Below are 27,089 nucleotides of genomic sequence, written 5' to 3' on the forward strand. Positions count from 1 at the left end.
ATGAACTGTGCACGTTTCCATGAAGTGGCAGGATCCCAAAAGATTGCAGATATGTGCAAGTGTTTTCATCAAACTATTGTTGGCACCAAGTTTGCTATTGTCATGTTAGCCAAACCAAGTCACATATCCAAGGTACAGGGAGCCATGAAAAATTGGGACCACTGATGCAATTAATCTGCCTCAAATATTATGAAACACATTTTGCTATTTTATTTGAAAACTTAAAGGAAATGGACAAATTCCTTAAAAAAAAAAAAGAGGACTTTAAAACTGATGAGAAAAAAATAGGAAGTTTAAATAATTCTATAACCATTTGTAAGAAATGAATTACAAGCTGAAAATCTCCCCCACAAAGTATATACCAGCCATAGACACTTAAGGAGGCAACTTTTAAAATTTTTTCATTGTCCTGGTATTTCCATGTGAACACCAACTTACCAAGACACTAGAAAACTAAACAACATTCTCTGATTATTCTATAAATTGAGTTTAATCTTGGTACCTGAACCAGTTAAGCATAGGCAAGAATATAAAAGTACCCGATAAACTCACTAATGAAAATAGATTCAGAAATCAAAAGGAAATAGTTTGCATACTGGCTTCTCCTGAAAAACCTCCTGTTCCCAGGCATGGGCTGTCCCCGTCCCCTCATTGTGGTGGTGTCTTGGGATCACAGGCCATGATCCTGCCCTACTCTCACCCCGTTCACACCAGAAGCTGCTGCCATATCTGGGTGTGGCATGGGAGCTGATGCTGAAGCAGATCCAACAAGGGCAAGAAGCACAGGTTTCACAAAAACATCTGTGAGGTATACGTAGAAAAGCCTGGAACCTGACCTTGAGAGCAGAAATTCAGGACAGAACTCAGGGCTCTTTGGTGGACAAAGACGGTTATGCAAACATAAGGACAGATAAATGAAAGAGGAAAAAGAAGAAGAAGAGCAGCTCCATGGGGAAGAAAAGGAGAAATGAATATTAGTAATGAGTAAAAGAGGGTCGAAAAAAATGAGATTGAGACCCTAAGTAGAATGAGGCGAAAAACACCTCCAGTTTCAGGTTCCAATCTGAGTAGAGTTGCCTCCTGAGAAGGCTCTAGCAAGCTCTTCAGTCGAGCAAAAAGAAGGGAATGAGAGTCCCCTTCAAAAAACTTTGAATCAACTGATGAGACACAAGTGCTTACTTTTCACTTCCATTGACCAATGTTATTGGTCTAAGCTTCTTCATGATCATTTAATATCCAATGGATTTAGTAGCAAGAAAGTAAAGATCAAGAAGAATGGCTAGAGAAACGGAAAATAACCAGACTTCCATCTCCTAATGCCTTGGTTTGCAACAGACCAGAGAATATTTATTATAGCACTACAAAGAAGCTATTGGTTCAAAAATGATTGAGAAAAAAAGTATAACATTTGTTTGAACAAATAAGGCAATTCCTTATCTAATTACCTAATTTCTTTGGATTAGCAGCCCTCCCACACACACACACCTTTATGTAGGTAAGTCAATTCTCTAGATTTTCTTTTGGCAAGTCTCTGGTGTGAGAACCTGATTGTTGGCTTGCTTAGGTTAGGGCAAACTAAGGGTAAAAGGAAAAAAAAAAATCATGACCCCCAAAGCCACTAGGTATCTGGAACCAGGTGTTCTGGATAACTCCCTAAGGTTGTAGTGGTGGGAGGGAAAACAAAGGGACCTTCTCAGATCTTGAGCAACAGTTTTGCTTATGTTGAGATTGGGAAAGTGGTGGTGAGGGGCATGCACTTGTATTTTTCTGTATTACTCCTTTAGCCTCAAGTTTCCATGTCTTAGCCTGAGTCTTTCACCTGTGATGTCCATTGGCTAGAGTAGGCTCCTGAGGATAAAGGGGACTGAGTGTACCTATTATGGATACCTATAGTAATTCAGCCTGCTCTCACTTCTGAATTAGATGTATATGGTCAGAATCGAAGGCTGTGGAGTAACTATATGCCATGTCAGGGCTAGAAGAAGTTTCATTTTGTATGCATATCAACTAGTATATTCCTAGCATCTGAGCTGGCTTTACTTAGAGCTTTCTCTGTGGGTCACAAGGCAATCTTACCTGTAAGAGAAGTAGGTAGTTGTGTACAGGGTTAGAATGAGGGATCCCAGCTCATAAGTATCTCTCTTGCCTCAATATAATTTCCCCTAACCATACCAAAGAATCTGAATTCTGTTCTCCATTTTTGTGCTTGTTTCTATCTCCAGGCCCAATTCTATTTACTTTTGCTGTAAAGAAGATAACACAGCAAGTCATGAATATTCACACACTCAAAGTAATTGTTATCAGAATTTACAAGATTATTATTTCCAAAGGTAAAATGAGAGCTTCGAAAATAATGAGCAAGGGGAGGGGGAGAGGTGAGATAAGAAGAGATGGAGATGACAGAAGACAGCCTTCTCCTAGTCTGCAGGTGTGCCTAAATTTCTTCTTTAGCTTTTTGAGTGTGTGTGAATTAAATTGTGTGTGTGTGAGAGAGAGAGAGCAAGAGAGCGAGAGAGAGTGAGAGAGTGAGAGAGAGAGAGAGGAGAATGTGTCTGTGGGTCTTTTTCAGAAGAACAGTCTTTAGACTTTGGAAACTGAGGTTTTTGGCAGCTCTGTCCCACTGCTCTGATGCAGGAGCCACTTAAGGAGCAGGCAGCTGTTTCTGTAGGCTGTCAGCCGCCACCACCACCACCCCCGCTGCAGCAGTTGGCCGAACTGCACTCTTTTCTGTTCTATGTCTAAGTTTCTATTGGTAAGCCAGTGTCTGGTGTGAGTTCAGGGATCAGAAAACTTGCCCCAAAAAAGTATTCTATGAAAATAGAGTATGACCCCAAAGAGTCATGAGTATTAATCAATTAAAAAGAAGACTTTTCAAATATATGTATATTGTATAAGTGTGTGTGTGTGTGTGTGTGCATGTTTTCAAGCTTCTTTACTTTCAAATATGGAACATTTTGAACGAAATGTGCACAATGAACTTCCTTGTAACTTTAAAAAACAATAATGAGAAAAAAAAGAGGAAGAGGAGAAAGAATAATGACTAAATTCAATTCATTCATTGGTTGCAGTTTTTCAGGCACCATTCTAAGTGCTAAGTGTATTAACCCATTCAATCTCCACAATCCCACAAGGAAGATTTTATTGGCATTCCATTTTATAGGTATGCTAATGAGGTAAGATTAAACAATAAATTACGTACATAAAACACTTTAATCATTATTCCTAAAAATAGTTTATTTGGGGAAATAACAAAAATTAATTTATTACCTTTAACATTATTTACAAATTTCAACTTGACAAGAGATTAATTTAGTGCCAAAACACTGAGCTGGACACTTGCGGCTTAGTAAGATTCAAAGGATTTGATGCCTGCTTTTGAGGAGTAAATTGCAACCTGGTAGTTCTCAAAATTGTGTTCAGAATAGATTTTAAGAAAGTAAATTTCTCCAGGCATAAAGTAAGCTCCATTTTATTAGCCCAAATCCAAACTCAGTCAACATTTGGACTATGTGAAAATGCAAGTGGTTAGCATTTGCATGGATATAATTACACTGTTTTAGTCGGCTGTTCCTGAACTGCATATAGAACTCAGATTTTCTGCCGCGTCTATCATTTTGCAATACATGCAGCAGTTCAGGATCTGACGTCATCATCTTTTTTGGTGAGGGGTTTCTGCAAGTCAGTTTGTCTTCTCAAAGGCCACTGTCTTGAAAGCACCCAGGATCAACCTCCAAAGCGGCTCGCGTTGGCACAAGGCAGACACAAAGCACACTCCAAAGGAAAGGAAGGGCCAGCCTGTGATGGGGATAGTGGTGGTTTGGATGACTGGGTTTCCTCTCTTCTGGGAAAAAAAAGAAATTTGACCTTATATGGAGAGTCTCTTTCCCCAAAAGGATTCCTGGATGTTAGAAATGTTTATGCAATACAAAAGATGACTGTGAACACAGAAATGCCATTTAAGACCTAAAATGGAGGCCAAGGAAAAGAACCCATCTAGTTTATTTTCAGGACCATTATTAGTTCCTAAGGGACCAGTAAAACAACATGTTTAAAACAATAGAATTTAAAAGCTATTGCAGAATATTAAATTTTGGGCTGACACGGCAGTGACTTCTTACTTTTTTAAAATATTCCATGCAATGATTTTCTTAAGACTAAATGGTTATCTTACATAATATTTTCATTTTTTAGTGTTAAAAATCTTCATCAACAAAGAGTTTTCGTTACACCTAGCATGATGTAAAGTCAATAATAAATATAATCACAAGCCAGATTATGAAAAGTTGTATTTGCTGCATAAATGTGCCTATGTGTTTATAAGAAAATGCACTGACAGATGTCAACATGAACTCCATTCAATTTGGAGAATATTTACTGAAAGCCTCATCTCTGCTAGGTATGAGCTAAGCATTGTAGAAAGCTTGATGCCTCTCCTCGAAGAGACTAGTATTGTCTTCAAAATTACGGAACAGGCGGTGAGGGGTAGACATTTGGGAACAGAATCCTACTGTGAATTACATCCCTGGTTAATTATGGGGGTTTTAATTTTCTTATCTGGTAAATAAGAAAATTACCCTCAAATTAAGGATAAACAGTAGAGACATTTTCTCAACATGTTACATGTGTGTGTTTCCATTTGTAAAATTCACCTTCCATCTATTCTAACAATCCTCCTATTATTAAAGAAGGCTAATCAGACATTAATAGTCACCTGATAGAAATGCATGCACACAGCTTGCATTACACTATTCCAAACTGGCGACTTCAGAAGTTTTTATGTGTCAAAAATGTAGTTTACACGGAGGTCACATGTACCCTAAAACTTTTAAAGCAAGTTAAATTTACCAGTGTATTGGTACTATAGTGTTGTTTTAGAAAAAGTTGCCCAAATCCATTAGCTTGGGGGATATTTATCACAGAGGTAATTTTAATTGTACTCAGATATTGATATGTAATATGGAAAAATAAATAGTTTATTTAAACAACTCTGAAGTGCCCAAACTAATAGATTAATAGGTTGTACCTAATAATTATTAGAATTATTTCCTTTGGTCTCATTTAATCTGTGAGTTTAAGCAATTTTAGTTGTCCAGATGTACTAGGTATTGAATCACTTTGGGGAAGAGCTTGACAAAAAGCAGGTCTTATAAAACTCGTTCTTTATTGTTAAAAATGGAAAGTCTGAGGATTGGAAATTTGACCTAATAATGGCCTCAAATGGAAACAAATTCAAAACAGAGCACAGGGATGGAAGACATCCTTGATGTCATCACCCGCTACTTCCAAGGTCTATTGCGAAATGAAGAAAAGCACCTCCTGATCTAGGCTGGCTGCCTGCAAGGACAAAATCCAAGGGGAGGTCCAGGTTCTTTCTTTACCAATGCTTTAAAAATATATATATTCTTAAAACTGACAGTAAAGACATTTTCTAAAAATATGCAAATATGTGCTTCTGTTTATTAACAGGATGGCGGGGGGGGGGGGGGGAAATGCATGCTGTCCAGAGTTAGATGCACCACTATTTGAAGGCTTTTGCCCACTCTTTTGGGGACATCATTTCCAAATTTATAAAATGGAGAGGTGAGTCCATGCAGCCTCTAACACAAAGCAAAGCTCTCAGAAAGTGGAACCTCCACTTCTGTCTATTCTGCTGCCTTTTTTTTTTTTCCACTGTGTGGTCTGGTTCTTTCCCCACCATATTCTCCATGGATTGGCACTAGTGAGACTTTTCTGCATTGGGTTGCTTTCTTCAATATTTTACATCCGTTAATAACACATCCGCATATGTGGAGACTGCTGCATTCCAGGTCAGTGGGCTTATTTTGAGAGTGACTGACCCAACAACCTCTTTTAAACAGAGAAATGTGGAGATGAGAGAGTGGAGTGGGGGGTGGGGGAGAGATAAGTCCACCTGCCATAGATCTAGTGAGGTTTGTCAGTTAGAAATTAGCAAAAGAAGAAGCAAAAAGACACTTTGGAACTACAGTCTGAGAAGAATACTAATGAACCACAGAGAATATGTTCTCTTTTTTTTGTGAATGATGTGATGAAACTCTAACTATAAGTTACCTGACATTTATTGATGAGAGCTAAGTGAAAGGGCTATGGATGACTACCTCTGGCTAGAGATTAATTAGTCAGGAGGGCCATACTGGTGGAAGGCCTTTAAAGTTATATATGTGAGGAAGTATATCTTGGACAAGATCTCCACAACAGCACACATGTATTAAGTGCCTGGATTAGCGGCAGCTCTGCTCTGTTGCTCTGAGATTCGAGGTCAGTTTGGGTGCCATGAGTGTCCAGGGGTTTTGAGCTTCACGTGTGCAGATCTTCCAGGGATTGGCTTCAGGGCCTGTTGGGGGTATGGAGCCCGGAGGGGTGGCAAGAGGACAGAGGGAGGGAGAATCTTGACTTCTTATAGTTCCTTCACAGTTACAAGGTAGTGCTTTTCAGCAAATTGATCAGTTTCTGAGGTTCAAGTACATGTTTTAGAAAAAGAAAATGAGACCTGGAAATTACAGATACCAGAGTTCTTGGTGTATTTTTTTTTAAGGTAGTAACAAGGAGTGCTGACATACTGACCTCACATAGCCAAAATGGTGAATTGGGACAGTTAGTATAGTAAAATTGGTGCAGTAGAGTAGGTCTCAATTGAAGACTTTGGTTAGCTTTAGAAAGCAATGGTCTTTACTTAGGAAGGAATCCATCAACATAAACAGCAACAAAGATTCTACTTTTAAGCTCCTAACTAAAGATGTTTCTGTTTAGTTTAGTAAGTGAATGGTGAATGGTTATATTCCATCAATAATTCAAGTTATATAATTAATTTCCATCAAAGATAAACTACTGTGGCACCCATACTGGTATTAGTGACAGTATTCTTGGGAAAATAAATTAAAAAAATAAAAAACAACAACAACAGGTGTTAAACCATAAGGCATGGTGTTTCATCAGCAATATAATTCCCCAAATCATCAGAGCAACTTTTATGTTGGACTGAGGGAGGAAGGGCTAGGGCAGGTCAGAGGCTGCTTTATGAAGGGAAAATCAATTGAGGTAGAATATTTAAGTCTCCAGAGAGTAGTTACAATTGTATAATATTCAGATTTACCTACACTTTACAGCACGAACGCAATCGCTTTGTTTCCATGATGATTTAAAGGACTTCTCCTACTACCCGTGATCGTGGTAGATTTTCCTGCTCCTACAATTCCTATTCTTCTACTTCATTGGATTAAAAAAGTCAATTACGGCTGTTTTGCACAATCTGGCTTGTAGTCCTACTTGTGGTTTCTGGTGATCTTTTTCCTCTAGAGCATTGCTGTCCAGTAGAAGTATAGTGCAAGCCACAGATGCCATTGAAATTTTTCTGGTAGCTATATTTATAAAGGTAGTAAGAAACAGAATTTTAGTAATCTTTTCTTTTATCCAAAATATTATTATTTCAACATACAACCACTCTAGCATTATTAATGAATTATCTTATTCTCTTTATCAGACTATGTTTTGAAATCCAGTGTGCATTTTACACTGGCAGTGCATCTCAATTTGGACTAACCACATGTCAAGTGTTCAATAGCAACATGCGAATAGTGGCTGCTATATATTGGACAGCAGAACCCTAGAAGTTGAGCCCCACTAAGGCTTGTCTATTTTTGGACTCTCCCACGGTACACCATGAGTGACACTTCACACATGACATGTTCAATATGAAAATATATTGCATTAAACTCATTGTTAGTTATTTCAGGGCTATGAAGTTCAGTGGGCACCAATCCGTAGCTTTATCCAAGCAGAGATGATCTTGCCCCAAAATAGGAGTGCCATCTGAGCCAAAATCATCCAGGCAAGTGAAACGTCTAGAAGCATATAAAGATAGAAGGGTGCTAAAAAAAGTTAAAAGCATCCAAGACCTGTGGCTTGGAACTTGGTTAATTGCCCAGTAGATTCTTCCCTGACACTGAGTGTGAACTTCCAGGACTTCAGGCTGAGACCTAAATCTGGGCCCGGCCCTTACCATATACCTGTGCACAGACATTGAATTAACTGCACCCCCCCTTTTTTATTTTTTGAGATGCAACTGAGTTTTACACTCTGGTTTTAGGATTCTTAGTACCTAGAATGGGAGAGGAAAGGGCTCTGCACAATATCCTTTATCCTTAAGCCTTAGATAACAGCCAAAAATGTCCAAGAGAGAAGTGACTGGTGATAGGCCAGGTCATTCAAAGGGGATGTCCCCAAGCCTTTTCTAAAGCCAAGGTGATATTATATCCTCATTCCAGCTGAGGTCTTAGGCCAAAAGAGTATAAAAGCAAGGGTGTGTCACTATATACAGATCATGTAAATCTGCAGCACAGCCTCCAATTTCAGACCCTGGCCTCTGACCCAAGAGTCTTGTTTGAATTCCATGAAGAAAATCTGAGTTTGCTAACAATCCACTATTTTGTAAGCCAGTTAAATCTTACCAGAAAAAAAAAAAAAAAGTGTCTTTAAACATATTTTTTAAGTTTCCAGTATTCTTCAGATCTCACTTTCTTTTAAAACATTGTCATAACAAAGTTTTGTCTTGGGTTAAAAAATAAATAAATAAAGTATGCATATATCCTAAAAGCCTTATTAGTAGCATTCTAACTTTTATCTCAACTATTTGCTTCCTATTTATTTCATTAGAGCCTGGACTTTATTTTTGTTTTTAACCATTTGAATCCCCATGTCATCGCTTGCTAATGTTGTCTCTCTGATTTGCATATTTAAAATGTATCCTTATTGAAGTGTCAGTTTTGTGACTAATAATTTTAGCTTTTATTGGTTGTTTTGCATTTCCTTATTTGCATTTAAAATGCCTTAGAATTACAGAATTATAAAGTCAGTTGGCATCTTAGACAATTTCTTACAATTTCCTAATTTTATATTCGAAGATACTGAGACACATTTAAATATATATTTTGTGCAAGTTTAGGAAGCTAGCATTATGAAGACTGGAATGCACTCCCAATTTCACTCAGAATATAAGCGCACAGGTGTGGGACGTACATGATCTGGTGGCCCACAGCTCTCTGACTTCTATTATAATACTTTCCCTCTTGCTGACTTCACTCCAGTAATGCAGCCTCCCATCTCTCACCAAGCACCAGGCACAAGTTCCTCCCCGGTTGGGGCCTCTGCACTTTTGTTCCCTCTTCATGGAATGTGCAGCCCCGTTACTTACTTGGTCAACTTCCATGCCTTCAACCCTTTGCTCAGTTGTTAACTTCTCAACAAGGGGAGCTTTTACCACTCAGGTTAAATTGCAACTTCCCTCAAAAATACCCACCCTCTTTCCCTTACCAGGCTCACATTTATCTTCATGCATAGCAGTTGCCACCTTCAAACATATACTTTTTCTTTCTTTTTCCTTCTCCCTCATTTAGCATGAGAGCACACAAGAGCAGGGAATTTTGTCTATTTTTCGTTCTTTTAAGGAGCCCAAGCACATAAAAAAGAGTCAGACACTTGATAAAAACTTCCTCAGCATTTTTAAAATGAAAGAATAAAATGAAATTCAATTGAGATTTATTCATCTTATTAATTTTCATGTATTAAACCTATGCTTTCTAAAAGATAAACAATCATAATTTTGAAGAATTTAGCAGCTATTAAAAAATGACCTCCTCAAACAGGAAAAATTGAGCTATAAAAAAATAACAAAAGTGATTGGGATAAATGTAAATGTAGGCAGAAATAAGCAAATTAATTATTTACCTTAGTGAAAACAGCTTAGGGGATAGGGAACAAAAATTCAAGGTGCAAATTCAGTTCAGAGCAGCAGTTCTCAAAGTGTGGTCTGCTGTGTCAAATCCATATTTACAATAATAATAAGATACTGTATTAGTCAGGGATCTTCAGAAACATACAACCAATAGGATGTATGTGTGTGTGTGCACGTGCATAAAATAGATTTATTTTAAGGAACTGGCTCCCACGATTGTAGATGCTGGCAAGTATGAAATTCATAAGGCAGTTGGGCAGACTAGAAAATCAGGCAGGATTTCTATACTGCAGTTGGAGGCAGAATTTCTTTTTTTCAGGGAAACCCCACTTTTTCTCTAAGGCTTTCAACTGACTGGATAAGGCTTACTTACATTATTAGGGGTAACCTTTATTTAAAGTCAATTGATTGTACATGTTAATTATGTCTACAAAATACCTTTATAACAACTTCGAGACTAGTTTTTGACCAAACAACTGGGCATATAGCCTACCCAAGTTGACACATAAAATTAATCATCACAACATCATTTGCTTTTTCCACTCTTATTCTCTAGCAAGTGTGTTCTACAGTTTCCCAGAGACTATATGATGTGTGATGTCACAATAGATTCAATGCAGAAGCAGATACAAGAATACAACTGTCTTCTAGGAAGCCAGTTATTAAAGTGATATGCAAAAATGTAAAATAATACTCCTCTTCTCACTATGTATTTCTTTTGTTTTAAAGATTCAATTTTCATTAAAATGTTATCTGTATCAACATGTATAGCATTATTGTTACTATAATACTATTTAATTATATTGGCTAAAATTAAATTAAATATTATTAACTATTTAATACTATTTGCTTTAAATTAATTAAAGAATTGAAATGTTTCTCAGTTTTCATTTCTAAAAATGGTAAATATTGGAGGGCATAACCCATATAAACAAAATATCTTTGTTTTTCTAAGACCAAAAGTTTGAGGCACCCTGACTTATAGTAATATTAAGCTGAATTTACAAAGTTTAGTGCCCGTATTACTGAGATATTCTGACCAGTTTCCTATAGTTGTTAGATTACATCAGACAGGCATGCTTTTCAAGATCTTGGACCTCAAGAGTGAGGTAGTCAGGCAGTCAATAAATGAGGGAGTTCCTTCCCTGGGGACACACAGAAGAGGCACCCACAGTGCCAGGAGTACTTGGGCCTGGTCCACGCAGGGGAAGAGACCTTGAAAAACAGGAAATGATATCCATGCAAAATCTTTGCAAGACGGACACATCTACCATCACGTCAATGGCAAAAAATATCTTTAATGTGGTGTTCAAAGATTTTAATCATTGGATGAAGAGCATGACCACAGACTGTACAGAAGCCAGACCCAGTGGATCTGTTGCTTCCTATTTGGAGCCAGTGACCTCTTCTGATCTCTATACCTAGAAATGGCAGAAAGGAATTCTCTCCTGCATTTAAGGAAATCTCTGTCATATCACCATCTGGATACAAACATAAGAAACAGACACATGAAATTCCATATTCCATAGCTAACACATTAAAATATGAAAATGTACCATGTACAACAATAGATTACAAGACATACATAACAACAGGAAATGTTGGCCATCTAAATAAGGAAGATGAAACATCAGAAGCCATGAATGAAGATCAGATAAAGAATACACCAGGTGTTTTACTTTTCTAAAGTTGCTGAAATTCAATAGACCAGAAATGCGTCAGCTTTTACAATGGGGATTTATTAACTTACAAGCTTACAGTGTTTAGGTCATAAAAATGTCCAAATCAAGATATCAACAGGTGATGCTTTCTCTCTGAAGACCAGCTTCCAGCAATCCTCAAGGCACATGTCAATAACTTCTGGTTTCTCCCTTCTCTCCTGGATTTTGTTGCATCCAGCTTCTGGCTTCAATGGCTTCCTCTTTGTTTCCGTGGCTTGTTTTCTGTGTCTCTTTCTTTCTCAGCTTCTCTGGCTTTTCTGTCTCAGCTTCTCTGTGTGCTTCTCTGAATTTTGTCTCTCATAAAGGACAGCAGTAAGAGGATTAAGACCCACCTGGGCATGCCTCAACTGAAATAACCTAATCAAAATGTCCCACCCACAAATGTCTATACCCCAGGAAAAGGATTAGCTTTAAGAACATGATCTTTTCTGGGGAACATATAGCTTCAAACCAACACACCAGGTAAAGATTTTAAAATGTGGTCCAAAATATGTTAACAAGCTAAAGGAAAACACAGACAAAAATTAAAGGATAACAGGAAAACAATTTATTAACAAAATGAGAATTTTAAGTGAGATAGAAATTTAAAAAAAAGAGAAGAAGGGAAAAAGAAGGAAACAAACAGAATCACTGGAGATGGATACCACATAGCAGAAATGAAAAATTCCCTATAGGGATTTAAAAGCAGACTGGAAGTTGCAGAAGAAAGAATCCTTAACATGAAGAAAATGCAATTGAAGCTATTCAGTCTGAAGAGCAAAAAGAAAAAAAGAATGAAGATAAATGAATAAAGCCTAACAGACCAAGTGTACCAGTATATGAAATATAGACTTCCCAGAAGGAAAGAAAACAAGAAAGATGCAGAAATTATTTCCAAGAAAAAATGGTTAAAATTTTCCCAAATTTAACATGATATGAAAATACATATCCAAGGAGTTCATCAAAATCCATACAGCATAAACTCAAAGGATCATAGCCAGATATATTATAATCAAATTGTTGAATGCCAAAGACAGAGAGAATCCTGAAAGCTGCAAGAGAGAAACAACACATCATATACTTGGGAGTTGATTTCTTATCAAAAACAAAGGAAGCAAGAAGACAGTGGGACAACATATTAAAAGTGCTGAAAGAAAATAACTCAATCAAGAATTTTATATCCAGTGAAACTTTCAAAAAGGAGGGCAAGATTAAGACATTTCCAGGTGATCAAAATCTGAGGGAGTTTGTCACTAACCCAACAAGCACTGTCAAACCAATTATTCAGATTGAAAGGAAATGACCCCAGTCAGTAAATCAAGATTACAAAAAGAAATAAGTAAAATACCAAAAAATAATATTAATAAGGGAGACAAAGTGTAGTGGTTAAGAGTTTGGACTCTGAACTCAGACTGCCAGAGTTTGAATCTTGCTTCTACTATATTTTGGTTATGTGATTTATGCATTTTTCTCATCTATATACAATAATAGATATGTCATAAAGTTGTGAAAATTAAATGATTTCATATATGAAAAGTGTTAAAAAGAGTACCTGGCACATACAAGCATTGCATAAATGTTAGCTAGCTATTGCTACTAATTTTTTACCAGACACTGTTTGCAGTCCTTGAGAAAAAGCAGTGAACAGAGTAGAGTCCTATTGATCTATAGAATATTGGAAGGGGCTGGTAGGCAACTAATAAACACACAAATAAATAAAAAAATATCATTGTAAGTGACAATAAAGGCTGTGAATAAGATAGTGTGTAATGTGATGCAGAAATACTGGAAGGGAGCTTTCTGCTTTAGTTAGAATGGTCAGGGAAGGCCTTTTTTAAAAAGATAATAGAAACTTGAATGATGAGTGGGAGGCAGCCATATGAAGACTTTTAAGAAGATAATGATACAGAGAATGGACAGCAAATAGATGCCCTGGGATGGGGATGGCAATGGCATTGGCATGTTTAAGAGGCATCAAAAAGGACATATAGTTAAAACAATGAATTCAGGGAAGAATGAAAGGTGATGGGATTAATCCCATGGAAATAACTATCTGTTTGTTTTGTTTTGTTTTCCTTTCTGCCAAGGAAAACAATTAGAGGGTATCAAACGTGGAGTTACATTATTTATACTTTAGAAAGTCTGCAGCATGGGGCATGGATGACAGAGGTGGAGGGGTAGGTGAGAAGAGGCAGGAAAATTTAAGGAGCTGTGGAAATTGCCTGAAAGGTGATGGTGGCTTCAATGAAGTTGTAGAAGTAGGGATAATGAGATGATCATATTTTGGCACATATTTTGGAAGTAGAACCAATAAGATATATTGATGGATTAGATATAAGGTATGGATACAAGAGATATCAAGGATGGTTTCTAGGTTTTCTGCTTGAAACTGCATGAATGATAGTAATATTTATTGAAATAGAAAGTCTTTGGATAGAAGAAATTTTCTTAGAAAAATATTTGTTTTGTTTTGACCATGTGGATTTTCTAACATCAGAGAAAAATTTCAAGGAAGCAAGTGTATAAATTAATGTGAAACTCATGAGAGAGGCTCAGCTAGACTACATATTTGAGAGTCATTAGTGTATGGTCAGTATGTAAATCAATGGGGCTGGATGAGATAACTTAGAAAGAAAGTGCAACATAAAAAATAGTGGTTAAGACAGGGTCTGGGAATAGGCAGTATCTGACAATGGAGGAGGATTAGCCAGCTAATATTTTTAGAAGAAGTAACCAGTAAGAAATAAAATCAAATCGGTATAGTATCATAAATTTATGAGGACAAATAATAGATGTAACTTTGAATAGAGTGATATGGACAAAAGTCCAGTTGTAGTAGTTAGAGGTGACATCAGAAAGTGATAAAGTGAAAACAGATTTCAGGGAATTCTTTTGAAAAATTTGGCAACAATAAATGCAGAGCTAACAGGAGAGGGGCACAGGATTTAAGAAGGCTTTCTTCAATGTGGAAGTAAGGAAAGAAGAGGTTATATGAGTAGTGAAAAGGCATTCCATGGAGTCAGAGAATTGCTGGAAAGGTTATGGTAGAGTAAATGCTTGAAAACAAAAGATAAGAGTCAAAGAAACAGATTTTTGGAATTAAAATTTCAGAGGCCATGTTGTTATTGGTGACAACCAGATCTGGATCGTAGCCTATGGGAAGTGGGGTGGAGGAAAAATTCTGTGGGGCTCAGAGCTGAAGGACTTGAACAGCCGGAGTTCTCACTGATCCTTGTATCAGGATGTCAGAGCTCACCAAGCTGCAGTAAAGTAGAAGTCAGGGATTCGAATGTGGTAGAATACCTGGCAAGGAGAGGAAATGGTAGAAACAGTCTGGTGACAAACAAATACTTCAAAGGAGATTATGTTTTTGAAGGAAGGAAGGAAGAGTCTGGAAGTAGCAATTGGATACATGGACCCCATTGGCCCTCAAGTAGGTCTTGAAATATGAGGATACAAAAGAATAAAAGTCTTTTAATAGAGAGGACAGCTAAGTTTCATTGGAACTAGAAACTGAAGAAAATATTCAGAGGAACCATTGAGGATTTAGAAGAATTTGCTTTTGAAAGAACAAGTGTGAGAGGGCAAAGTGGAATATCTGGAGAGGACGGGTTGGGAATTCAGATAGAACCAAATATTTACACAAACAATTGGGAAAATTAGTCTACATAATGGTGGATAATATGAGACTCTTGGATTCCTGATGGCGACTGAGGGGTCAGGAGATGTGAGGGATGATGGGTTTGATCCCGGAAGTCTTCATGTTTGAAATGACTGAGAACTCAGGGAACCTGGGGAAAAACTGACCCATAGAGGACATGGTGATTGAGCATATTGGTAGACCTCCAGCCAACACATGAAGTGGAAACATCAAGGCGACTGTCTTGCTTGCTGCTAGACATATTTACAGGAGTTGGTCTTGAATAAAGACCTTGACCACAACCTTTTGGGTTTCAGCACTGTCTCATTCTGGGGGACTTTAGAAAGGCAGTGTGGTTTTCCAAATGCTTTGGTTTAAAAATAAAAATATCTGTATCTATAGTTATTTAGACTGCTGCTAAACTAATCCACCACATTTGATTTATGTATACTGGATGAGGTTTACAACCAACAAATCTAAACCTTAGAAGCTCAGATGTTTACATGCTAGATCCTTATTGTGCTGCTGCTACAATGCACTATATTTCTCATTGAAAGAAAATATCTTTTCCTCTGTTTCTCTCAACAACGTTTTGTTAGAAGTCTCCAGCTCTTCCCTTCATCAATATCAAGGTGTGACAAAAATCCCCAGAGAACAAAGTTGTAAGGAAAGATTTACATCTCCTACCACTTAAAAAGCATCTGAAAATTTGCATCAACAGGACACTACAAATAGGAATTTGGGATTCTCTAGAAAGAGCAGATAGAGAATTTAAACCCATTTTTTTTTCCTGAGGCAAGATTTGGAAACAAGGAGGCAGGAAACCCTGATCCAGTCTGCAGATAATGATCAGCATTTGCCAATGAATGTGTTTCCTGGTGGTAACAGTACAGCAGAGATAAATCCAGAGACAGCGTTGGACTTGGGGTTCCGCCATAGTAGTAGTCTTCTCGTTTTCAGCCCTCGCCCTGGTACTATGAAAGGCTTTCTCTCCTAGGAGTTTCAATAGTCCTTCTATCATTGCCACAGGAGACTTGCTTGGCAAATCTAACAAATTGGGCTGCTTTCACAAATCAACAACAAGGGCCGCCAGTTTTCTCCATCTGCCCGAGGCTGCCAGGACCCTAATAAGCACCAGGAGATGGAATGAAACAGATGGCAGGAAATGCGCTTGGCTCTTGCACTTGAGAAAGAAGGACTGTGAGGCAATTGTTCAATAGAACCCTCACTTTCCTTCGTTATTTTACAGGAAAAATAAACCGAGTAACCCTGAGGGGAAATGAAACATACCTTAACAAAACATATTTGGGTAGTTGCTTGTGGAGAAATAACCACCTAAAAATTCATTTGTTTTGAAATCACTTTTCGTGTTGGAAAAGCAGTGCTGGGAAAATATTCTTTTTTTTAACTCTCATTTGTTACTTGCCTCCAAATGAAGGAAATAAGAAAATGCCTGAAAATACAGAGCTGATCTCTCTAGAGATTAGACTAGATTAGACACTGGTGTGCTCAGTGAGCAGCTTAATCAATAGTCTCAAATATCCATTAGCTACATTTTACGACTCACATTGCATTGTTTCGTGTCTCAATGTCAAGGTCTAATAAGTCATAGTATGTACTTGCTTAATTTGCTGTGGGCAGTAACCTCTGACATTGAGACTTACTGTTACTCTGGTAAAACGGAAAAAGAAAGATTGTGTTACCCAAGAAGGCCTTGAAAAATATTACCTACTTTAAAAATCTAAAACTAAACTTCAGTTAATATTTTCTGACCAGTTTGAAGTGAATCAGTAACCAGGTATTGTCCTGAGAATTCTTTTATACACCAATATTTTAGATTGCAGGCACTTGGGTGGGATTTTTTAATTAATATTATTTATTCATCTAAAGGAGCATCTAAGAGTTTTAAACAGCATTAAAAACTAATAAAATGTATGCTTTGAAACATTGATTTTTTTTTCAAAGTTCAATTAGCAGAAGGAATGCAAATTAAGAAAAGAAAAAAAGGATGTTTTGGTAGAAGTAAATCTGACAGTAACAATGGGCTGAAAAGTGAAGTACAGAATTAGGAACAATATTTAGATTCCCTAACGATTGAATCACATTTGGAATGATCTAATATAATTACCATAGTATTAAAGAGAAAAATATCATTTAGGATTGTAAAGATCTTTCCAATTTGAACAACATGAGATGACTATTCAATCCTCTTCAAACCTCATCTTAAACAAATTGGCATTAAACTTACGCAGCCCTGATTGCCAAACCTGTCTGCGTAATTTTCTTCAGTCTCCCCTGAGGCTTTTTACATCTGAGCCTTCAATTTTGGGCTAGGAACCTCATTAAATTAATGATCCCTAGAAGATCCTGCAGAGCTTTTCCTTTCTGAGAAGCTCCAGTATAAAATCCTGGTATTCCTCTTGCTTGACTGAACTGAGGATTTATCCTCCAATCCTCCAGTCAGGGCAGGGTTGTGAGCATGTGACCTGTGCAGCCACTCTGGGCCCTGCTTTTGAAAGGGGCTTCACACTTGGTTCCATGCTCTGTGGTCACCACCCTGAAATTCTTAATACTTTTTGAAGACGAGGCCTTGCATTTTCATGTTACACTGGACCCACTAACCCTGTAGCCAGTCCTGCCCCAGTCTCTTCAGCAAAATCATTCTTGAGAGAAGCAACCAAAGGTTCCTTGGAGAGGGTGAGCCCAAGAGACTCTGAAAACCTCACTTCTTGGACTCTGCTGGTGATGTACCCACTCTCTCTAATGTAACACTTCTCCCAACTAGTGGGACCAGATGTTGCCCTTCAGCATCTGTCTCTTCTCTTACCTCAAGGAGGAAGCTTCCTCCTCCAGCTGAGAATTCTGATTATTGTTGACTCCCCACAGCCTCCTCTGTGCTGCTTCCCATCTTCTTACATCTCACAGGGGATGCTCCTAAGATCCCCATAACCAAAATCTTCCCTCTCCAGAGTGCTCCTCAAGGTAGGGTGCACATCCTTGTTGGTTGCAGCTGCTTCCTCGAAGGGAATCAGGAATGTACATTGCTGAGTTTCTCACAGTCTCCTTTCTTGAGAAGAGGGCGCAAACCCTCCAAAGATTTCTGATCCCAGTGGAATGTGGCAGCACATCTTGTCTCCACTCGCCAGCAGGTGGTGCCTCTTGGGGTGGCAGCTTTGACTGTCACCTTAGCAGGAAGCTCACAAGTACACCCAGAATTCTGGATTTGCCTAGTTTTCTTTGTGAGTCAGATGACAACCTGCTTTGCCTTAAGTTATGGTTACCATGCTCCCGCTAGCTCATGCTCTTAGGTAATTATCAGCTCCAACTCCCGAAGGGTATCAATTCTGTGTTATACAACTTATTTATTAAGTCCTATGTTTTGCTGGTTGTTGTTCAGACATGTATTTTCAAAACTCTTGCTCCCTGAGAGTTTAAAATCTAAAAATTTACTTTTGTTTATTTATATTCATTTAAACACTTTGTTTATATACTTCATTTATACACTTTTTATACACTTCATTTATATACTTTTTACATTTATATACTTCATTTATGTATTTATACACTTCATTTATACACTTTTTACACAGTTTGTTTATATTTGTTTATGTATTTACCAGTTCATGGGTATTTGCTTTTATTTGAATTTTGAGACTATTATAAATACTGCTGTTATGAACCTTCATTTACTAGGTCATTGTGTTTTCATATTCTTGGGTGAAAATCTAGGAGTGGAATGGCTGAATTGTGTGGTAAGTGTATGGCTAATTTTATAAGATGCCAAAGGTTTCTGTGCCATTTTATGTTTTTCTGTTCAAAACTTTGCTCATATTTATTGGTTCATCTGTTTTTTCTCATGATGGATGGTATTTATATATAAAACTTGTGTTACATATATGTTTTGCAAATATTTTTTTCCAGTTTGTAGCCTGACTTTTCAATTTTGTAACTATATTTTCCAAGGAGCCAAAAAATTATTTTAATGATTTTTCTTTTCAAAAAATTTTTTGAGTCAATTTTAAGAAATTTTTGGCCAGCCCATGCCAAAGATTTTCTGCAATATATTCTTCTAGAAATTGAATACCTCTGGCTCTTTCATTTAGGTCCGTGATCCATTTTGAGTTATTTTTTGTATGTGGCATGAGGTAAGAGTCAATGTTCATTTTATTCAGATGGATATCTAGTAGTTCCAGCAATATTTCTTATAAAGCATATCTTTTCCTAATTGAATTATCTCAGCACTTTCTCTAAAATCTATTGTACTAATAATTTGTTGGTCTTTTTCTGGATCATCTATGATGTCCATACAGTGCAAGTGATCTGTAAAAGGAAAACACACAGACACAGCGGGGAGTACCATGCAAACACAGAGCTAGGGTGTGAGTGTTTCTGCTTTAAGCCAAGGAAGGCCAGAAGCCAACAGACACCATAAGAAGCAAAAAAGGAGCACCCAGAAGGAGCCTGGCCCTGTCAACACCTTGATTTCAGACTTCTGGACTCCAGAACTGTGAGAAAAGAAATTTCTATTGTTTTAAACCACCAAGTTTGTGGCAACTTATTGTGGTAGCCCTAGGAAACCAATACACTTTCCATCCATTACTGTGGAATTTTCTATTTCTCTTTTTAATTGTATCAAATTTTGCTTCATGTATTTATTTTTTCTAATATTATTGTGGTCAGTCTTTCATTCATGTGCTTACAGTTTTCATGGTAAATTTTTTCTATCCAGTTACTTTCATCTGTTTGTGCCTTTTTATTTAAAGTATGTCTTTGTAGATAACATATATTTAGGTCCTGTTTTATTTATCTATTTTGGAATTTTGTGCTTTTTTATTGGAAAGTTTATTCCTTTAATATTTAATACAGTTAGTGATAATAAGTTATATATAAATTATATATAAATATATATAATAATATATATATATATTTCTATATATCTTTCGTTGTTCATTTTGTTCCCCACTGCCTGTTTTTTAAGGACTATTTGAATAATTTTGGGAATTTCATTTTAAATCTTCTAGGAAACTGTTAGGAGGAAAGGAACACAGAAATACACAGCATTTTTTTCCATTTGAATAGATATTTACTATTTCTAATGCTCTTCCTTCTTTTCTGAAGACTCAAGATTTCTATCTGGTATGTTTTCCCTTCAGTTTGCACAACAGCCTTTGTACTTTCTTGTAGTGAAGAATTGTTGAAAATGAACTTTCTTAGTTTTCCTTTATCTAAAAATGTCACATTTTAACATTTTTGAATTATATTTTCAGTGGATATAGATTCTTACATTTTGAGTTTTTATTTCTTTCAGCATGTTAAAAATGTTCCACTCTCCTATGACCCCACTGAATTTTTACGTCAGCTGTTAATAAGAGCTTTGGTACACTATATGTAATATTTCCATTTGTTCTCTCTGTTTTTGAGATATTCACTTTATCTTTGACTTTCCACAGTGTGACAATGATATGCCTCAACTTGGATTTGTGTTCATTCTACTTGGTTTTTGATGAGAATCTCGTATCTGTAAATTTTCATCTTTCATTAAACTTGCAAAAATTTTCAATATTATTCCTTCAAATATATTTCTGTCCCATTTTCCCTCTTGGCTCCTCTTGAAATTCCAGTTACATGGATGTTAAACAGTATTTCTTTCTTTAATCTTCATGTGTAATGATTTCTACTGATCTACCTTCAAGTTCACTTACATTTTCCCCTGAATCTCCACTTGACTGTTGGTACTATCCAATGGATTATTTATGCCAGATATTGCCTTTTTCAGTTGTATAATTTTCATTTGGTTCTTTTTTATTGTGTCTATTTCTTTGCTCAGATTTTCTACCTTTTTATTAATTGCAAACTTACGTTGCTTTACTTCATTTAAGATAGTTAAAATAGCTAGATCTTGGTCTGCTAGTTCCAATATCTGATTCATTGCCAAATTGGAGAGGGTTGGTTTTCTTTTTCCTTAGAATGTGTTCCATTTTCTTGATTCTTTGTATATCAAATAATCTTGAATTTTATCCTACACATTATGAATATTAAGTTGTAGAGAATCTGAATTCCGTTTGTTTTTATTTTGTTTTGTTTTGTTTTTTTTTTTTGATGAATGCTGTGTCTTTTGTTTTAGCAGACAATTAACTTGGTAGGATTTGAATAGCAAATTCTGTTTTTTTGGCAGCAACTCTGGTCTAAGTTCAAATAGTTTACCTTTAGCTGAAATGCTTTAGTCTCTTCTGCAAATACATCATTCAGGGAATAACCATCGGGGAGGGTAGAACAAATTTTGGGATGCCTTCTCTGGATTTTTCCCTTCCATTGTTCCCTCACTCTTTTTAGTGGCCACAGAACTCCCAGCTTCATTTTCCAATGCTTCCGGAGAGCAGAAACCATTTTACTGTTTCGCCTTACCAATCTTATTGCACTTAATTCCAGACTAAATTCATAAAGATGTACTTCACCTCCTTTATCCCAGATCAGAGTCTTCACTCTTCAGTGCCTTTATTGATTTTTAAAATTACTATTGCCTGCATTTTATGATTGTTTTCTATGGGAGAGAGGTGTTGGTAGAGTCTTGGTCCATTGTTTTATTTTCCTGGTTACTGAAACAAATACCCTGCAGTTGGTTGGCTTAAACAATGATAACTTATTGGCTCACTGTTTTGAGACTAGAAATCCAAAATCAAGATTTCCTCAAGGCATTGCTTCTTCTAGAAAACTGTGGAACTCTTGGACTTGCTGCTGGTAGACCTTGGCCCTTGACTTTTCTATCACATGGCAATACACATGGCAGCCTCTCCTGGCTTCTCTAGGTTCTGTTGACTTCCAGCTTCTGGTTGCGCCATGTGGCTACTTTCTCTATGGCCTTCCTATTAAGGCCTTCAGTGAAAGGATTAAGACCCATCCTAATTTAGTTTGGCAAAATTGCAGCTGATGTAATCTCACCAAAAGATCCTATTTGTAAGAGTTCAGACACTGGAATGGATTAAGTTTAAGAACATATTTTTCTGGGATACATACCACTCTAAGCCCCCACACTCCACCTCCTGGACCTCAAAAAGACATGTTCTTCCCACATGCAAAATACATTCATTACATTAAAACACCCCAAAAGCTTTAAGTCATTTCAGTAATAATGCTAATTACAAAGTCTCACCAAAATCAGTTATGGGTTGGTCTATCCTGGGGCATAATTTCCATCCATCAGTAGATCTGTGAAATCAAGTTATTTGCTTCCAGTATACAATGATAGGACAGGCATAGAAAAGACATTGCCATTACAGAAGGGAGAAATTGGAAGGAAAACAAGGCTATGAGTCCCAAACAGTTCTGAAACCCAGGGCAAGCTCCATTAAATTTCAAGATCTGAGAGTCATCTATGAATCAGTGCTTTGTCCTCCAGGCCTGATGGAGCAGCATCCCCGTCCCTTCCAAGCATTTGTGCAATGGCCATGCTCTTGCGGAACACTGGGTGAAGGACCCATTGTCTCCAAGCATCAGGTGGTGACCAGGCTTTCCATGAGTGTCAGGGCACAAGGACTGTCATCTCCAAGCATCAGGGCAGATGGCTGCCCCCTCCAAACTCAGGGGACACATGGATGGGCCCACTCCCTTGGCCCAAGGAGATATCTTCAGTCCAGACATTGGCTTCCATGTTTCTGCCCTTGAAGTCATTCTTCCTTCAATTTATCCCTTCTCTGTCTCTTTTTCACTCCAGACTGAAAGTGGTTCTGCAAAAACCTTGTTAGGTTTGCATGCAGTTCAGATACATATCATCGGACAATAGAATATTCTACAAATCCTTCCTCCATAATTGCATTTCCAATCCTGTCTTCCACTGAAATGGTTGCCTGGATCCATGATCAATTAAACCCTAACCCTGTCCTCTGGGGACTCATTTTCCAGCAGCTCAGGGAGGTCCCTGATAGAACCACTTCTGGCCCTACTCTCAGAGTGCACTTTCTGGATAGGTTTAGAATTTTCCAAAACCATCAGTTTCTGGTTTCCTTGTGCTTCAGAGTTCTGTTCTCATCTTATCTCTTTCCTCTCATATTTTGCTATAAGCTGCAAGGGGAAGCCAGGCTGTAACTTTCTCACTTAGCTTAGAAATCTCCTCAGCTAAATATGCAAGTTCATCACTTAGAAGTTTTGCTTTCAATCCAACATCAGAAAAAAAATTATGCCAAGTTCTCTGCCCCTTTATAAAAGTGATTACCTTTCTTTAATTCCCAATAACACATTCATCACTTCCTTCTGAAGCCTCATCAGAATTCCCTGTCATGTCCGTATTTCTACCAACAGTCTCTACAAAACATTTTAGGCTTTTTCTATGAAACACCTCACAATTCTTCCAACCTCTGCCCATTATCCATTTCTACATTTTTAAGTATTTGTCATAGCACAACTTTCTGGTATCAAAAACTGTTTTACTTTCCAGGCTGCTAAAAAAATACCATGCAATGTGTTGGCTTAAACAGTGGAAATTTATTGGCACACTATTGTGAAACTAGGAGAAGTCTAAAATCAAGGCATCATCACGGCATTGCTTTCCTCCAGAAGACTGTGGCATTCTGGGGCTGGTTGCCAGCAATCTTTGGTCCTTGGCTTTTCTGTCACATAGCAATGGATGTGAGAGAGAGCTTCTCCTGGCTTCTCTGGGTTGCTGGGTTGTGCTGACCTCCAACTTCAGGCTGCTCCCTCTGGTTCTTTCTCTCTCTCTCTCTCTCTCTCTTTCTCTCTCTCTCTCTCTCTTTCTCTCCCCTTCCCTATAAGGGATTAATACCCATCTTGATTTAGCTGGGTCACACCTTAACTGAAGTAACCTCATCAAAGGATCCTATTTCCAAGGGTTCACACCTTCAGGAATTGTTTAATAACATGTTTTTCCTAGCTCTAAGCCACCAAATCCATCATTACCCAAAGAAATCCATCAACATATCATTTGCTATAGATTGAGCCCTTCCTATACGTTAATCAATATGCACATTGTATAAACTAACATAGTTAACACACACCATATTTCTGTAATGTGGTATGTTAATCACGTATTACAAATGGGAAAACTTAGTCTCAGGTTAGGCCAGATTTAAAAATGGATTTGAAACCTAAGTTTTCTGAATCCAAAGTCTGTGTTCTCAAATATCACTGTTATGTGCTTGCCTAATATTCTAGCTGGCACTCTAATTGTAAGGTTACATTATTCAATGCATGGTACATATATGTAGTAACAGAGTAAGAAGTAAGATGTTATGATTTGTTATAGTAATAGAATTTGAGGTGCCAAATGAATTAGTTTTATTCTGCCAAATAAATATGGGTTGGGAACTGTATATACTTTATATATTTATATTAATTTTTACAAGAAAAGCAAATTTTTATTGGCTTATATGGAAGGGATGATGATGCAATTTTCACTCTATTAAGAGGAACAATTTAATTATACAGGAATTCTTGTATGGTAACTGTGCCTAAATCTGGCTAAAACAGTGTCTGGAGAAAGCAATTACAGACTATAATTGCTCTCCTCCATATGCAATATTTTTTTATGGACTAGAGAGAACATTGTAAGAACCAAGCAATATCCTCCCCTCCAAAAAGAGAAAAGTCATTGACTAGCCAGTATGTCGAGGTGCTCTTAAATCTGCACTAATATTCAAATAGTAAGCAGAATGCCCACAGGGCAGAATTGGGCCTGAGACAGAAGGTCAAATCATGGTGGATTACAGGAGATAGACCCCACTATAATTAAATAAAATGACCCATTTTGTTGAAATGTTGAAATGGTTTATTATTCCTGTACTCTATTATTCACAAAAACTATACATTTGGCAATATTGAGAAATCGTGTTCAACATAAATGCTTATCTCAAGAATTATGTTGGTAGAAATGAGAGGCAAGATCACAAGAAATAATGTTTACCATAGATCAACTTTCCTCAGATACCAAATAAAGGCTGTTCAAGATGAAATCTATTTAAAGTCATAATGAACTAATTAACCCAAGAAGTAAATACACACATGGGAAATGCTGGAATGGTGACAGTTTCCAGTCCAAGATCAAATATGGTAATATTTTTATCCCTTCAGGCAGCAGGTTTATTTCATAACAGATTGGAAATTTGGCAACAAGTCCAGTAAGTCTCTCTCTCTCTCTCCTTGTCTCTCTCTGGTTCATCTCCCTTCTTCTTGCCATTCACCCAATTTTTCTGCTACAAAATTTCAAATTTTATGACAAAATGATTCTTTTTATTTTGAAGGATATCTTGGTCTCCAAATCATGCAATTGAACCTGGATAATGAGCTCAAAGCCCTAAAAACTTTCCTTTACCTCCAAAGTAGAATACAATTTTTATTATTTTTCCATGACCATCTGTGAATGTTACGATTTCTAAACAGATAAAAATGAGACTCCCAAGGTCCCTATTCTGGGATGCCAAATTCCCATCATAAGACAGTGCAGCTGCCCATTCAATTTTATTATTATTATTTCATATCCACCCAAGGAGATTCAGGTAGCTGTTATTTTGATCATACATGTTTTCAGATGCTGGTGTCAATTTTTAGCCTCATCAACAAGTAGAAATCACAGATGTGACACTCTACTTTGTGTACTATTTCTTTTTCTAGTTTCTGGTTTACATATTCTAGCCAATATATATGCAAAATACAATATATATTATATTTTTGAAGTAGGAAATATATTATCCTTGCAAAAGGGCAGTTTAAAGAGGAATAATACAGACAACTCCATACCCACCACTGTTTAAGGAATAGGATATTAATAGGTTGAATTCTCACATGCCTTCACTGGTGATAATCATTATCCTGATATTGTGCTCATCATTGTACTGCCCTTTTAAAAAATAATTTACAACTTAAAATACACATATATTACAAAAAATATATTCAATTTTGCCTAGATTTTTAAAATTATATTCATAAATAAGGTTGGCATTTAATTGCTATTTCTCATATTCTTTTCTAGTTTGGGCATTATGGGTATACAAATCCCATAAAATGAGTTGAGTTGGGCATCCTTTTTTATATTTCCTCTTCTATTTTAATAATTTGGTTAAGACTTGAATGACCTATTTCTTTATTGTTTGGCAGAATATGCTTGTAAATCACCTGATTCTGGTGTTTGCTGTGAAAAAGATATTTTTAATAATTATTTAAATTTCTGTATTGAGGTATATTTTTTGATTTTTAAAATTTTACATTGAATGTTATGGGTAATTTATATTTTGTCTGAGATATTTTTTTTATTTTTTCTAAGTTTTCATATTTATTGCCATGAAATTTCTACACGATTTAAAAAAATTGTAAGCCTTGCAGTGTCAGCCCTTGTCACTCCAGGACCCTGGAGCTGTTGTGGGGTCTGGGCCGAGGCACGCTCGTATTGAAGCCGCTGCTGCCATCGCCCGTCTGTCCGGTTGTCGGTCCTTCCTCCCAGACGCCTTCACGTGGGCGCTCCTCTCCGGCCTGCTGGGCTGGTTCCGCTGGCTCTTTTGGAGGGAGGAGGTGAGCTGACACTCCTGGGGCTGCAGCAATTGGGCAAGACCACCCTGGTCAATGTCATCGCGTCAGGTCAATTCAGTGAAGACAGGATACTCACAGTGGACTCAACGTGAGAAAAGTAACTAAAGGTGACGTCACAGTAAAATCTGGGACACGAGAGAGCAACCTCGATTCCAGAGCACGTGGGAACGGTACTGCAGAGTCAATGCTGTTGTGTACATGACAGATGCTGCAGATCATGCAAAGATAGCAGCCTCTTGAAATGAGCTACATAATCTTCTAGATAAAACACAGTTACAAGGAATTCCAGCACTAGTACTTGGGAACAAGAGATCTTTCTAATGCCTTGGATGAGAAACAGCTAATTGAAAAAATGATGCTCTTTGCTATTCAAGATAGAGAAATTTGCTGCTATTCAATTTCTTGCAAAGAAAGGGATAATATCTCACTTCAGTGGGTAATTCAACATTCAAAATCTACAAGAAGCTGA

The 27,089-nt window shown here is 37.1% G+C and overlaps 1 pseudogene; it reads left to right on the forward strand.

Annotated features, from left to right (window-relative positions):
• LOC119535205 lies at positions 1-27,089 on the forward strand (annotated as a pseudogene).

Source organism: Choloepus didactylus, chromosome 5 (genome assembly GCF_015220235.1).
Source record: "Choloepus didactylus isolate mChoDid1 chromosome 5, mChoDid1.pri, whole genome shotgun sequence".
NCBI lineage: Eukaryota > Metazoa > Chordata > Mammalia > Pilosa > Megalonychidae > Choloepus > Choloepus didactylus.